This window comes from Gallinula chloropus, assembly GCF_964237585.1.
Source record: "Gallinula chloropus genome assembly, chromosome: 5".
Lineage (NCBI taxonomy): Eukaryota > Metazoa > Chordata > Aves > Gruiformes > Rallidae > Gallinula > Gallinula chloropus.
The window spans coordinates 6,686,028-6,698,429 of record NC_140090.1 but is presented as its reverse complement, the minus strand read 5'-3'; the positions used below and the strand labels follow the sequence as shown (position 1 = coordinate 6,698,429).

The 12,402-nt window shown below is 44.5% G+C and overlaps 1 protein-coding gene across 1 annotated transcript in view; it reads left to right on the top strand.

Moving 5' to 3' along the window:
* Positions 1 to 12,402, top strand: part of THSD7B (thrombospondin type 1 domain containing 7B) — a gene marked incomplete at both ends in the record, with an annotated part of 263,012 nt that overhangs the window by 206,721 nt on the left and 43,889 nt on the right. The gene's annotated exons all lie outside the window — the stretch shown is intronic.

The following is a 12,402-nucleotide window of genomic DNA, read 5'->3' as shown; positions in this document are numbered from 1 at the left end:
CAGGTAACCTGATAAAAGCCCTATAAATAACTCTTTGAAAGTGAGACTTTATTATAGTGAAACTAATACTGTATTGAACTAGTTGGAAACTTACAGTGATGTTGTTCAATAATGTTTTATCTCTAGTATTTGTGATTCTATGCTGTGAATTTATTAGATGTTGAATTTGGGAAATGGACATCTATCTATTCCTCTAAGAAAGGACATTCAGCCAGGAGTCAGCACCTGGCTGGACAAAAAAAAAAAGCGAGGAAAATGAAATTTCACTGGGAAAGTGGAGTAAAAGTTGAAAAAAAAAAGTTATGTGTTATGTGATGTGGCTGAATGGAAACAGATAATCGAGGAACCAAAGTTCACCTGTTGAACCAAATAAATAATTCAGGAAGACCTTGGGACCCCAGGGACCTTGGGCTGAATTGGCAACAGAGCTCTTGCCTGCTGATGCGAATCAATACCTGACAGCCCTGCTGCTGCTGTGCCGGAGGCTGGAGTCCCCCTGGGCTGATCTTGGCGGTCTCCATCATTGGCTCACGTTGCCCTGAGACAGCCATAATCCCCATGCCTCGCATTATGGGGTTTGCTCTCAGAAATTAACCTCCCGCTGAACCGAAGGCCAACTCATTGACCTAGTTCTCCTGCAGGAACTTCCATGCCCTACATATGCGAGGCTGTGCGCTTTGCATAAAGGTTTAACATGAATGAAAAACCCATCAGCCAGCTGAACCTCCCAGTGTGGACAAGAATGTGGCAGCTCAGGCAGGGGTCACCATGATTTGAGCACAAAGCTGTCCTCGGGGTGAAGTCCCACTGACACTTTCTGCTGCTTGGTCACATCTGACAGTATGATTAAGGTTTCTGAGGTGCCTTGGGGCACTTGCATTTTAACCTCACATTGTTCTTAATGTACATATTAAATAATCATAACCCCTAAGGAGAGATGTTGTGCATTCTGGGGAGAGCTAGGTCAGGCAGTAAACTCTAGTCCTTGTATTTCCTCTGACTTCCAGGAAGCCTTGGCAGTTCCCTTGCCTCCAGGTTTCTGCAGTCCAACGTTGTGATGAATCTTGGTGGCTGGCAGAGCGAGTGATTCTGGAAAAACCAGCCCATATCTATCAATCATGAATTGCAATAAATGCTTTCAGATGATTGTCCCACCTGGTGCATTGAGGGAAGGAACGAGTGAAGGAAAGAATGATAAAATGAGCATGTTTTGATAAAGAGCAAAACACCGAGGGAGACCCTGGCTATTTTTCAGGCCTTATCATATAATCAGAAACATTCAAAACTGGGAAGTGTTGGAGGGAGATAAGGGACACGTACGCAGGGGCAATGACGGCGCGGGTGATAATCTGCAGGAACCTGAGAGAGTATGACCGGTCTAATCTTCTTAGGTTTGTCTCTGAAAAGAGTAAAACCAGTTATGCAATATTGAGATACCTGATTCCAGTTTGTAGGAGAATGCAGATAAAAGCAGCGTGGAGCATCCTAGGAGCCGGCACAACCCAATTAAGGGAAAATACTGAACTTAATCCCGTAAAACCCAGCTCAGTGTCTCTTTGTTAAAGCAGCAGAGTTCAGTGTAAACAACATAAATAGACCAATATGAAATGGAGTTGGGTAAAAAATGTGGATAGAGAGCTTGCCTTCCCCTTTAATGCATGGGAAGAGAGCACAGTAAATGGACCAAGCAGCCAGGGGAGTGCAAGTAATGTGATGTTTGAATGGTATGTTCTTGTTTCCTGTCAGAGGATAAACCTGCGTGCCCTTATGTTAGGGGCTTCAAGGGCTTACATGGGGGCTGTTGTTCAGGCTGTTCCTCCATGAGGATTCATGCTGTATTTAATGCCAGCCATATCATCTGGCTGCTGGGGCTGTGGGAAGAGTGAAGTACTGGCGTGAAAAGGCTTCTGGGGCTGAGCAGTGTCTGCGGGGGTTCATAACAGTTCCTGAAGACATAAAAGGTGTAAATATCAAAGAAAGACGGCAGTTATACAGGATGGGGCCCAGGGGTGTAACTAGGGTAATGGGGTGGAATTAAGAGTGGAGATAGAGGCTGACTATAAGGAAAAATCATCCTAGCTAATCAACCTGTACAACAATGCCCTTTTCAGACTGAAAGAACTATAGAAAGAGGAGCAAACTAATTCTTCCTTCTAGAGTTCCTCAGGTTCATGAGGTGCTACCAGAGTCCTGGGAGTGGATTACTGTTGCATGCAGTTCTGCTGATGGAGCTGTGGAGAAGAATAATCCCGTGCACACTGCAAAGGGCATGTGGGAATGGCCCTGTTTATTTCTACTGTGGGGAACAAGCTCTCAGCTCTCTGCTGTTGTGCCAGCCTGATGGAGAACACGACCTTGCTGGAGACATGCTTAGTCCTGTCTGCTGTTGCTGTGTCTGCACTTTGCAGCATGGCACCCTGCAGAGATGCCTAAACACTCTGGCATGTTTGCAGTGCAATGCAATGCTGTCTGTAGAGATAAAATGGGGTTGCATCAGTGAAACCCTCTGCTTCTTGGCAGCAGTGATTAGGGGTCGTGCCATGCTGTATGAGTCCAGCTGTGCCGTGTTCGCGTGTGGAGTTGTGCTGAGCACAGCTGAGCCCGTGAAATACCCCGAGGTACGTTTGTTGCTACTGCACCCAGATCAGATTGAAACAGAATTTCACAAAGAAAACAATCCAAAAGTAGCAAAGTGGCAGAGAAAACTCTGAATGATGTTGCTTTGGGAAACCCAAGAAAGTTAGGCATCTATAGCTGTTCAGTCCAAGGGGGCTGATTCCCATCCTGATGATTAGAATTGGTAAAGTCAGTTGTTGTAAGCAGATATGCTATAAAGAAGTCTGACTGCGTGTATGGCTGCACCCTGGAAAGATAAGCTTATCTTCCTGTATTCTACCTTGTTCTCCATGTTTTAGGGCTGCCATTGAACACACTTGTGCTGGAGACCACTGGGCTCTTCCTGCGGTACCTGACCTAATTTTCTTTAAGCCTCCTGTAATTCTTCCTCAAGGAAAAGGGATATTTTAGCCACTGTGACATCTCACCTCATCCTCAGGAGGTCTTAAAACAGTGTCAATTATTGGTGCTTTCTCTGCCCCAGGTCCTTCTTGCCAGTGATGTCTTGTTGACTCCAGGAGTGCAAAAATCTTGAAGACTGTAATTTCTGGAAAGCACAAAAGCATCTTCTCCAGTGTGTGTGTTGGAGAATTGAGGCTACTCTCTCTCAGGTTGGCCATCTGAGCACTGCAGTTCCTCATGTTCTTTAAGAAGTACCAGAGCTTCAAGTTGCTGCTTCTTTTATGCCTGGTCCAGGAGGCTGCAGTGACAGTAACGAGGGGCTCCATTGGCTTTTGGTGATGGAGAGATGGCATTTTTTGTGTGCATATCCCTGCTGTTGGGTATAATTTTTGAGTGCTGGCCATAGGGACATCTCTGATGTCTTCTATGTGCTGTCTAAAACTCTGCAGCTCCTGCGTCGTGTGTGATAAGGCTTTTTCTTTAGGTGCTTTGTTTTTACTCTGCAGTGTTCAGGTGTAGCCACAATCATTTTCTCTAGATGAATGAGGAAGGGAAATCCCCTTTCCTTCATCATAGGAAACCTCAACTCAGAGATGCTCAGAGGACCAGCTGGCTGGCAGCTCACCACAGCCACCTGCTCGTGTTTCTTGTGTTTAACAACGCATACTGCTCCACAGCCAGCCCTCCAACACATGGGGAAGCCAGGCAGGAACAGTGAAGCATTAATTTAGTGGTTTGGGGGTTTTATTTTGAGTACCCTGAGTTTTGCTGACCATCACAGCGATAAACCTGGTTTGGTGTCATAGGTATCCTGAGTTAGAAACAGGCATTGTCCTTGAGAAGTATTGCTCATGGTATTTAAAAGGGAAGCATGTTACTTCAGGCTTCTGTTTTCCTCCAAATTGCAATGTCTTTTGCTTTTATGAAGAAAAATGTTTTCATGTCTAAATACGCACAAGCACAAATACCAGTGTGGGTTGGCTGGTTTTTCTTCATCTCCATGGTGCCCAAGAGGGAATTTGTTTGGCTTTTTTCCTCTCTGATAATTTTTGTGGATATAATAGAAGGTAACAGAAGGCAGCTCTATTATTCCATTATATCCATCTGAAGAAAAAAATGAAATCCACACAGCCCAACCCAAACTACTCTTTGTACCAAGTGCAGGGGATTTTTCAGTGATCTCTACCCAGGGTGTATTTCTCTGTACCCATCTGAATCAATGTGCTATATGTTGGTACTTCACAGCCTGGCCCTGTCAATATTAGACGATTAAAAATGTTATTTGCAAACTGTCTGACGTCTATATGATGAACAGAGAGGAATTTAATGCCATGCTGAAGTATTTTTAAATGCAACTTTGAGTAAGCAATTATTTTCCTTGCTGCCTGGTGTTCATCTCGAAGTTATTTATCAGTCTCAATGAAGAGGAGATTAAATGTGAATTGTTTCCTAATTCAGCATCCGTGGGCACGGAGGATTTGTGTGTGCACAGTCTGTTGGCTCAGCAGGCCAAAAGTGACCATGGAAATGCCTGTGCCAGGACCCTCTGCGCTGGTGTGCAGCTGCACTGCGGGGAGAGGCTTTGATACAGAGCGGATGGAGCTTGACTCCAACGCCTGCATCGCTCGCTGGAAGCAATGATTTCCAAAAGTGACTTTGTAAAATAAGCTGAAAATAACCATGGGAGCGTTGTGTGTTGTTCATATATAGAGCAAGCGATGGCACTAATGTCAATATTAAACTGTTGGGTGATAGCTGTAAAAGCATTAGCCTTTTAAGCATTGCTTCTTTTCCAAGTGTGCTGATCTATTGGGCCTTTCTTGTGTAATCAGAAGCTGTTACAGGACTCGCCAAACCACAAAGAAACAACCCAGTAGAGCCCAGCAGGGCTGCACGTGTTCCCTACTGCAAAGTACCTGGCGCTGCCTCCATCCTGCCTCAGCCCCATCTGCCTCATTGCTATATTTGCCAGGTGTTTGTAAACCCTAGTGAGCCTCTTTCTCAAGTATTTCCCTTTGTCTTTCCCTTGCCTTTGCCCCTTTCTGTGTCACCACAGGCATTCCTTCTTCCCACATTTCTCCTCTTTTTTCCATTCCTAGTGCATTTTGGTACAGTGAACGTTTGCCCTTCTTTGCTCGTGCACACTGAAGTTGTTTTCTTTCTTTTCACTTTCGTGCCAGTCAGCTCATGCTTATTCTTTGTGATGCCCCTGCATACGTGCACATACCTGTCCATGTGTTGGGTACTGCACACTGACCTGCAGGAGGGACAGAGAGGCACTGCTGAGCAAGGCGTGTTCGGAGTGAAACCCTCAGGAGCAGTTGGCCAACAAGCAACCCAAACTCTGGCACCTCTTTGGCGCACGCCCTAATTACAGCTGAGAAATGGCCCAAGTGTCTGATGAGCAGATGCAGCCAAGAGTTTCCTTTATTTAAATAATTGCCTTTTCTTGTTTTCCTTCTCCATCCTGCATGCTGGTGGCAACACCGTGACCTGGCTATTAAAGTTTTCCCTCTCTGATCAATTCCAGCCACTCTCTTGGTTTGAGTTTAGTAACTAGAGTTAATACAGTAAAGAAGTTGTCATCTTTGTGGGATCATTGGTTATGATCTCCAGTGAACTCTGATGTGCTTTTATCTATAGAGCTATTTGTTTGTTTATTTATTTATTTGACCCATCAAAATGCATGTCAATCCACACAGGCACACTCCCTCCCTCACTTTAATGTACAGTTTATATTTTAAGTACGTAGTATGGGTTAATTAATGCGCTGTTGCCTTAATGATTAATATGTGAATTATTATTAACATGTCTTCTGTGGAATTCTTCATTGAGAGCTCCTAAGGCCAGGCGTGGATGACGATGGTGATGAGGATGGTCTGTTCTACCTCTTGTATAGCATGAGCTACTTGACTTTGCAGTAAAATCCTGATGTACCTGTGGAGTTGGAGCAGGTTTCTGGAATGGCACCCCTCTTTGGCACACACCTGGGCTGAAGGTGGATTTACCTTGCATAAGCTGATCCAATAATTAATTTCCTTCATGCTTAAAAAATTTCCCTGTTTTCATAACTTGGCTATGAATTTGTCTAACCACAGCTCTCAACCTTGGGAATGTACTTCTTTATCTGCTAGCTTAAACATAGGTCTTCTAAGAGAAATCCTCTCTGTGTATTCCCAAAAGTGATCGAGTCTCCTTTTCTCTACCTCCCACCTGAAACCAAAAGCTAGGTTTCTTTAGTTTGTTATTACAAGACAACTTCTTCAGACATTGCATTATATTTCTGGGTTTCCTTCAACCACTCTGTCATTATCAGTGCTACTTTTACAATGAGGGACTAGGACTGGAGGCAGTGTTATAACACTACTGTTAATATTTAATACAGTGGTAATTCCACTGCCTGATTTCTGAATGAGGTAGGAGAGAGTCCCTGGATTCCAAAATGCAGTCTGGCAGTCTGTGATTTATTCAGCGAAGCTCAGTGATACTACAGATAGATAGTTTCAAGCTGCTGGAAGATCTCTTTAAAGCTCTCTCAGGTGTCTTTCTGCTACTCTGCATCTGGTATCATACAGCAGAGTTATTTCTTTTTATGACTCTGTATTGCTATTTTATCTGACAATGATACCGTGCTTTGTTGACAGACCTGCCATAGTATGGATTGTCACTAATTACACCCATGCTTTCACCGTTTACTTGTAGAGCAACAGTGGAAATGCCACTGCTCACCTTGGCAATTTGCATCTGGTCTTGCTAATCTCCATGGCTCTCAGTTCAAATCCTTCAGAGCTCTCTCAGAGTTGTGTGCACATGTCTGGACATGCTTCCCAAGCTGAGTCTGGGCCATAACTGGAGTGGTACCTCAGTGTTTTATGCACTCTACATTTGTCTTGTCTTTTTATGATATTTTTGAACCACGTTCCCTTTATGGTTCTTTAAAGTTTCTGGATGCAGGGCAGTGGTACCACTGAGGGGTTGGCTGGCTGTAATCCCATGTTCACTGGTCGGTCTCTCCTCTGTGTAGTTCTGTACTTCTCTTTCAACTGATTTTTTTTCAGCCCATTTCTCCAATTCATAAAGCCCGTTTTGAATTCTCTTCCTGTCCTCTGATTGCCTCTCTGTCCCTCTCACCTTGGCAGCATCCGCAGAGCCGGTAAAAATCATTTTCAATCCATCAGCCCCAAATTAATGAAAACAAGGAATACGATTGGATACAGAACATAAAGCTCTGCAGAGCCACGCGTGAGGTTTCGTGCCTGTTTTACACTATTAACTATTCCGAGTATGATTTTCCAATGGCATACTCACAGAGTATATTCATCCAGACTCTATTTCCTTAGCCTGAGAGGCAATGTGGAAGGCTTACTAAAGTCCACATAATGCCTGCCATTTCATCCCTGTCCGCAGCATCTGTTATCCTGTTACCGAAGGATGTTGGAATGATTTCTCACAGTTTGTTCTTGACAAACCCATGCTGCCTGCTACTCATCTCCCTGATGTTCACTGCTGCTTGTAGACAATGTCTGTAGGAAAAAGACTGTTCCAAGAATAAAAGTTTATCTGACTGCTATGCAGTTCACTGGGGTTTTTTCCAGCTTTCTTCCTCTGTCTCTCTTGCACTGCATCTTCAGAAGAAAGCTGGGCAATCTTGTCTCTGACACAGCGCTGGGAGGGGTGGTTGACACCTCAGAGGGCTGTGCTGCCATTCAGCAAGACTCAGACAGGCTGGAGAGCTGGGTGGGGAGAAGTTTAATGAGATTTAACAAGGGCAAGCGTAGGGGCTGGCATCTGGGAAGAACAACCCCAGGTGCCAGTATAGGTCGGGGACTGGCCTGTTGGAGAGCAGCATAGGGGAGAGGGGCCTGGAGGTCCTGGGGGACAGCAGGATGCCCATGAGCAGCAATGTGCCTTCATGGCTAAGAGGGCCAATGGCATCCTGGGGTGTATCCTTGTGAATGTAAGGAGGATCTTTTTCCCTGTGAGGGTGATGGAGCCCTGGCACAGGCTGCCCAGAGAGGTTGTGGAGTCTCTTTCTCCAGAGACATTCAAACCCCATCTGGATACGTTTCTCTGTAATTTAGTCTAGGTGATGCTGCTCTGGCAGGGGGATTGGACTAGGTGATCTTTTGAGGTCCCTTCTAACTCCTAACATTCTGTGATTCCTAAATAACCCCATTGATCCAGAAGACATTTTTCAGATCTGCTGTTCAACTTGTTTCTTGCCTGTGCCTTTTAATTTTCCTCTCTTTCTAATCGACAGCGGGCTGTCCGAGCAAAGACTTTCTTTTACACTGTTTGTGTGATCTTTGAGACACTGTGTCCTCTAATTTATACCACAGGCTGTTTGCTCTGTTGCATTATTTAATTCTCTAAAAGGTTTCAGGCAGAGTGGTTTGTGTGCAGGACACACGGCAAAAGCACCACTGTGGTGCGTAGTCTCCGTGTCTACTTTTTACTCACTGTTTTGGGAAACAGCCTTTTTCACTCCATTATTTCCAGAGTCATGGATGCGTGAAGGTGGTGCTCTGGGGAATGGCAGAGGTGTGAGAACTGCTGAATCACTCATGCCCTCACATACCCTTCCTGAATGCTGCAGTGGTACAGAGCTGGACTGGTGCTCTGGTGGTGGTTATTACATTACCTGCTGGTACCCGAGTGAGTACAGAATGATGGTTTCTGGTGGAGTTCCAATAGTCAGACACTCATAAGCTTCAAAGAACAAGACACAAATAAAACAGAGATACTTGCTAAATGCTGGCATTGGTGGAACATGGGCATATGTGTTATGTAGAACTATGTGGTCGTTCCTGGTCAGATTTAGCCCAGAAATGTCTGTCTGGGTTTTATATAGCTTCTCATTAATGAGCAACACATATAGATGCTATTAATGCACATTTTAAGTAAATAGGTGCTACAGCAAAAATTCACCATGTTCAGTACTTGGGTTTCTTTTCTAAATTTACCGATGTACCTGTAGATGTCCAGATGACTCCTGCTTGCTGCAGCATGACCTCAACAGTGGAAGTCGGTAGAAGACTTTTCATTGATTCACGTGGATCTGTACAGGTCCATGTGAAGCATTTAATCTCAAAATACAGGTCAGCAATAGAAATGTGGGAATCTGGAAATACATATATTCTCTGCTCAGAGAGAAAGGAATGGAAATGCAGAAGATACCCAGAACTAGAGATGCCAGCTACCCTGCAAGGTAGTGGCTCGCAAGCACTCCCCTCTTATCTTTTGGCTTGAGGGATACTTGCACTCCAATGTTTGAAGTAGATTGGTTGGAATTTAACTTTTGGCTCAAGGGAGCCTTTAGTTTATTAAATATGGATGTTCTTGCTGGGGAGCAGTTGCAGGTAGAAGCATGGTTTCTCTCTGTAGCACGTCACTTTTCGTGAGTGTACACATTTGGGAAAGAAAACTCAGCTCTTCTGTGCCTAAATCTTTTCTGTCGGGATCTGCCTGTAAGAAATATCAACAAAAACTGTCAGATCGTTATAATTTCAGGATTGTAGCTGCCTTCAAATCTGTGAATTCCACCAGCCCGTCACGAGGCTGGCCTCTCAGCAGCACTGCTAGGAGGTCTGCATTACCTGTAATTATACTGAGAAAGTTGCTCAAGGTAATGCCACATTTAAACGCAGCGCTAACATCTGCCTGTCTTGGCAGTAAGACAGCTACCATAAATACACGATGCAACAGGCTGTCAAATATCCAGGCTCCTGCAGTAACTTGCTCTTCTAAGGAAAATTTTCCAGCTCCAGTTACTAATCAGGCTGTGGGTGATCTTTCCGAGCTCTGAAGCAATGGGATCTATCACGCATCCATCAGTGCCTGTTCTGCTCTCCCTACAAGCATCCGTTTCTGTGCGGATGCTGATGAGGAAGAATCAGACCTGCTGCTGAGCAGGCTGGGGGGGAGAGCGACAGTCTCATCCTAAGGAAACAATCAGGTTATGAACTGGTTTGCATTTCTATTCCTGCTTTTGCAGGAGCCTTAAACCAGGCTGTATCTTATTGGGGCTGCTGGAAGCCCCAGGAGCACTTTGCAGTTCTCTCTGCTTCAAGCCTTTGGTGTAGTCTCAGGGAAGTGCACTTCAGAAAACATAACTTTTAACCAACTGACACTTCCCAATCTCTTCTATTTCTTGTCTATAGTGCTATCAATCAGATTGCTTTTGTCGGATAATCCTGTTTTAAGTCTCATGTGGAAAATTGTCAGTCCAAGATCATACTATGTAAGGACAGATGTGGGACTGCTCCACCATGTGAATTCGTTCTTGCTTAGGACATGAAAATAAATTAATAGAATATCAATTTGAAGTTTTTAAGCCTTGAAATGATATAAAATCTCTTAAAGACTAGGGCTGGAACTTTGTCTCCAAGGCATCATTTCCAACTTAGCAGTATAAGCTCTGATGGTCTTTTCTTTAAATTGCCTATTGTACAGATGCCTACAAAGAAAGTGCTTCTTTGGGACTGTTTGTGTTTAGTACCGGCATTTATTTCATTTCATGTGACAGATGACTTGGCTTCTAGATCTAGTAATCACTCCCTTATATCCCACCGGGGCAGGTTTTTGGCCTGCTGAAGCGTTGTGATTTGGTTTGGGAGTGCAGGCTGGCGGGGACCACAGTGGCTGCAGGCTTGCTCAGGACCCCCATGTTCCCCAAGCCCGGATGGCTCCTGGGACACGTCTGCAGGGGCTTTGTTTGGCATTCCAATCAGATGAGAGGAGTGGGAGCAGCAGGCTGCGTGGGGCCTGTGAGCTGATGTTTACATTGTCCATGCTGCTCGGTGAGGCTGCGGGACGATTTGATACGGATTTAAATACTACGGCTCCTGCACCGCCAGCAGATCCCTGGAGATCTCAGTGTCAGCCGCCTCCGTTACACCCCTGCTTGTCTGTCAGATGTGCATGTGCTTTATGCTCATGTTACTGAAGCTTTATCATTTAATTCTATTTCTCCGTAATGAAATCTACTGGAGTTATTGATGGTGTTCAGAGAGATGGGGTCCCACCTGATAAAGGCCAGCTGGCTGCGTGCCGCCTGGCACGCCTTCTGCATCTCACCGGCGGGCTTCGCTAAAGACAGTGCCACCTCATTAAGATTTAAATGTCTGAACACCTTTCATACCTGTTGTGATTGACATTCCGGAGCCGTGGGGTTTCTTACCAGATTGCAGGTTAAGCTACGGAGATTTTTATAGGGGTTTCTTTATTATCCTGAGGCTTTGATTGTGAGACACACTTACAAAATCCAGAGGATTGCTGGCTGAAGCTGAATGAACTCGTGCTTTATTCTTCGGCGTAGTTGTGCTTTTCATTCACTCACAAATAAGGGCCTGATTTCTGCTTGAGGGATTTTTTGTCTTTTTTCTTTTTTGTTTTTTTTTGAAGGATGGGGAAATTGAAGAGTTGAATGCAACTTTACGTTGTAGCAGTTTTATTTTAAGCAGATTTGCTGCTTTTTTTGTGGTTTTTTTTTTCTTTGCAATATTATACAGCAGCTAAACTAATGAATATATAATTTTCTTTCCTTTCTGCTTGTCATGCCCTGCTAACATGGACATCTACAAAGGCTCAGGTTGGTGTTGCGATCTGTCTTCATCTTACTTAATTGTTCTCATTTAGTAAAAAGGGGCTTCAATGTGGTTCTCCATCAGTCAGCTTTCTCCCACCCCTTCCTGGATCCAACATTATTACCACATAACAGATTCATCCAGGGAGGTGCCACATTTTTTTGTTACCCCTGAAACTATCCTCCAGCTGTAGCAAAATCAGCTCTTTCAAAAACACAGGGCACTGATTTACTTTATATCTACTTAAATTTGCTATGCTTGCCTACTTTACTGTCAGGGAGAGAGCAGAAGCTACAGCACCTACAGCTTCTGGAATCAGTGCAGAAACGCACTGAAACTCTCTCTCACAACTTTCTGCCCTGCTTCAGACCCCTATATTTGACAGCACACTGGAATGGCACTTGTCAATACCTTGTGCAGATTCAATATTTTCTTGATGGGGAAGCATAATTAAAAAATAAAAAGCAGAGCCACAGGAACTGGCCATTTGTAATGGCATTCACATGTCCCCCATTCACACCTCAACATCTCCAATTTTTTACAGAACTCTAAGAGCAGATTATCTTGCCTGAGTGCATCAGGTAGAAATAAACGCCTGCTGTCCGTAAGGTTATACTCCGTGCTGTGTTCTGCTCCTCAAAGGCTATAGTGACAGTAAAACCAGGGAGGCAGGTTCAGGAGCTGCACGTTCTCCCTTATTTTCTCAGCTTGAATGATCCCAACTTCTTTTAATCTCCGGGAAGACACACTCACACTTTACACTTTGGTGTTTTTAATGCCTGCACCAATCTTATGGAAA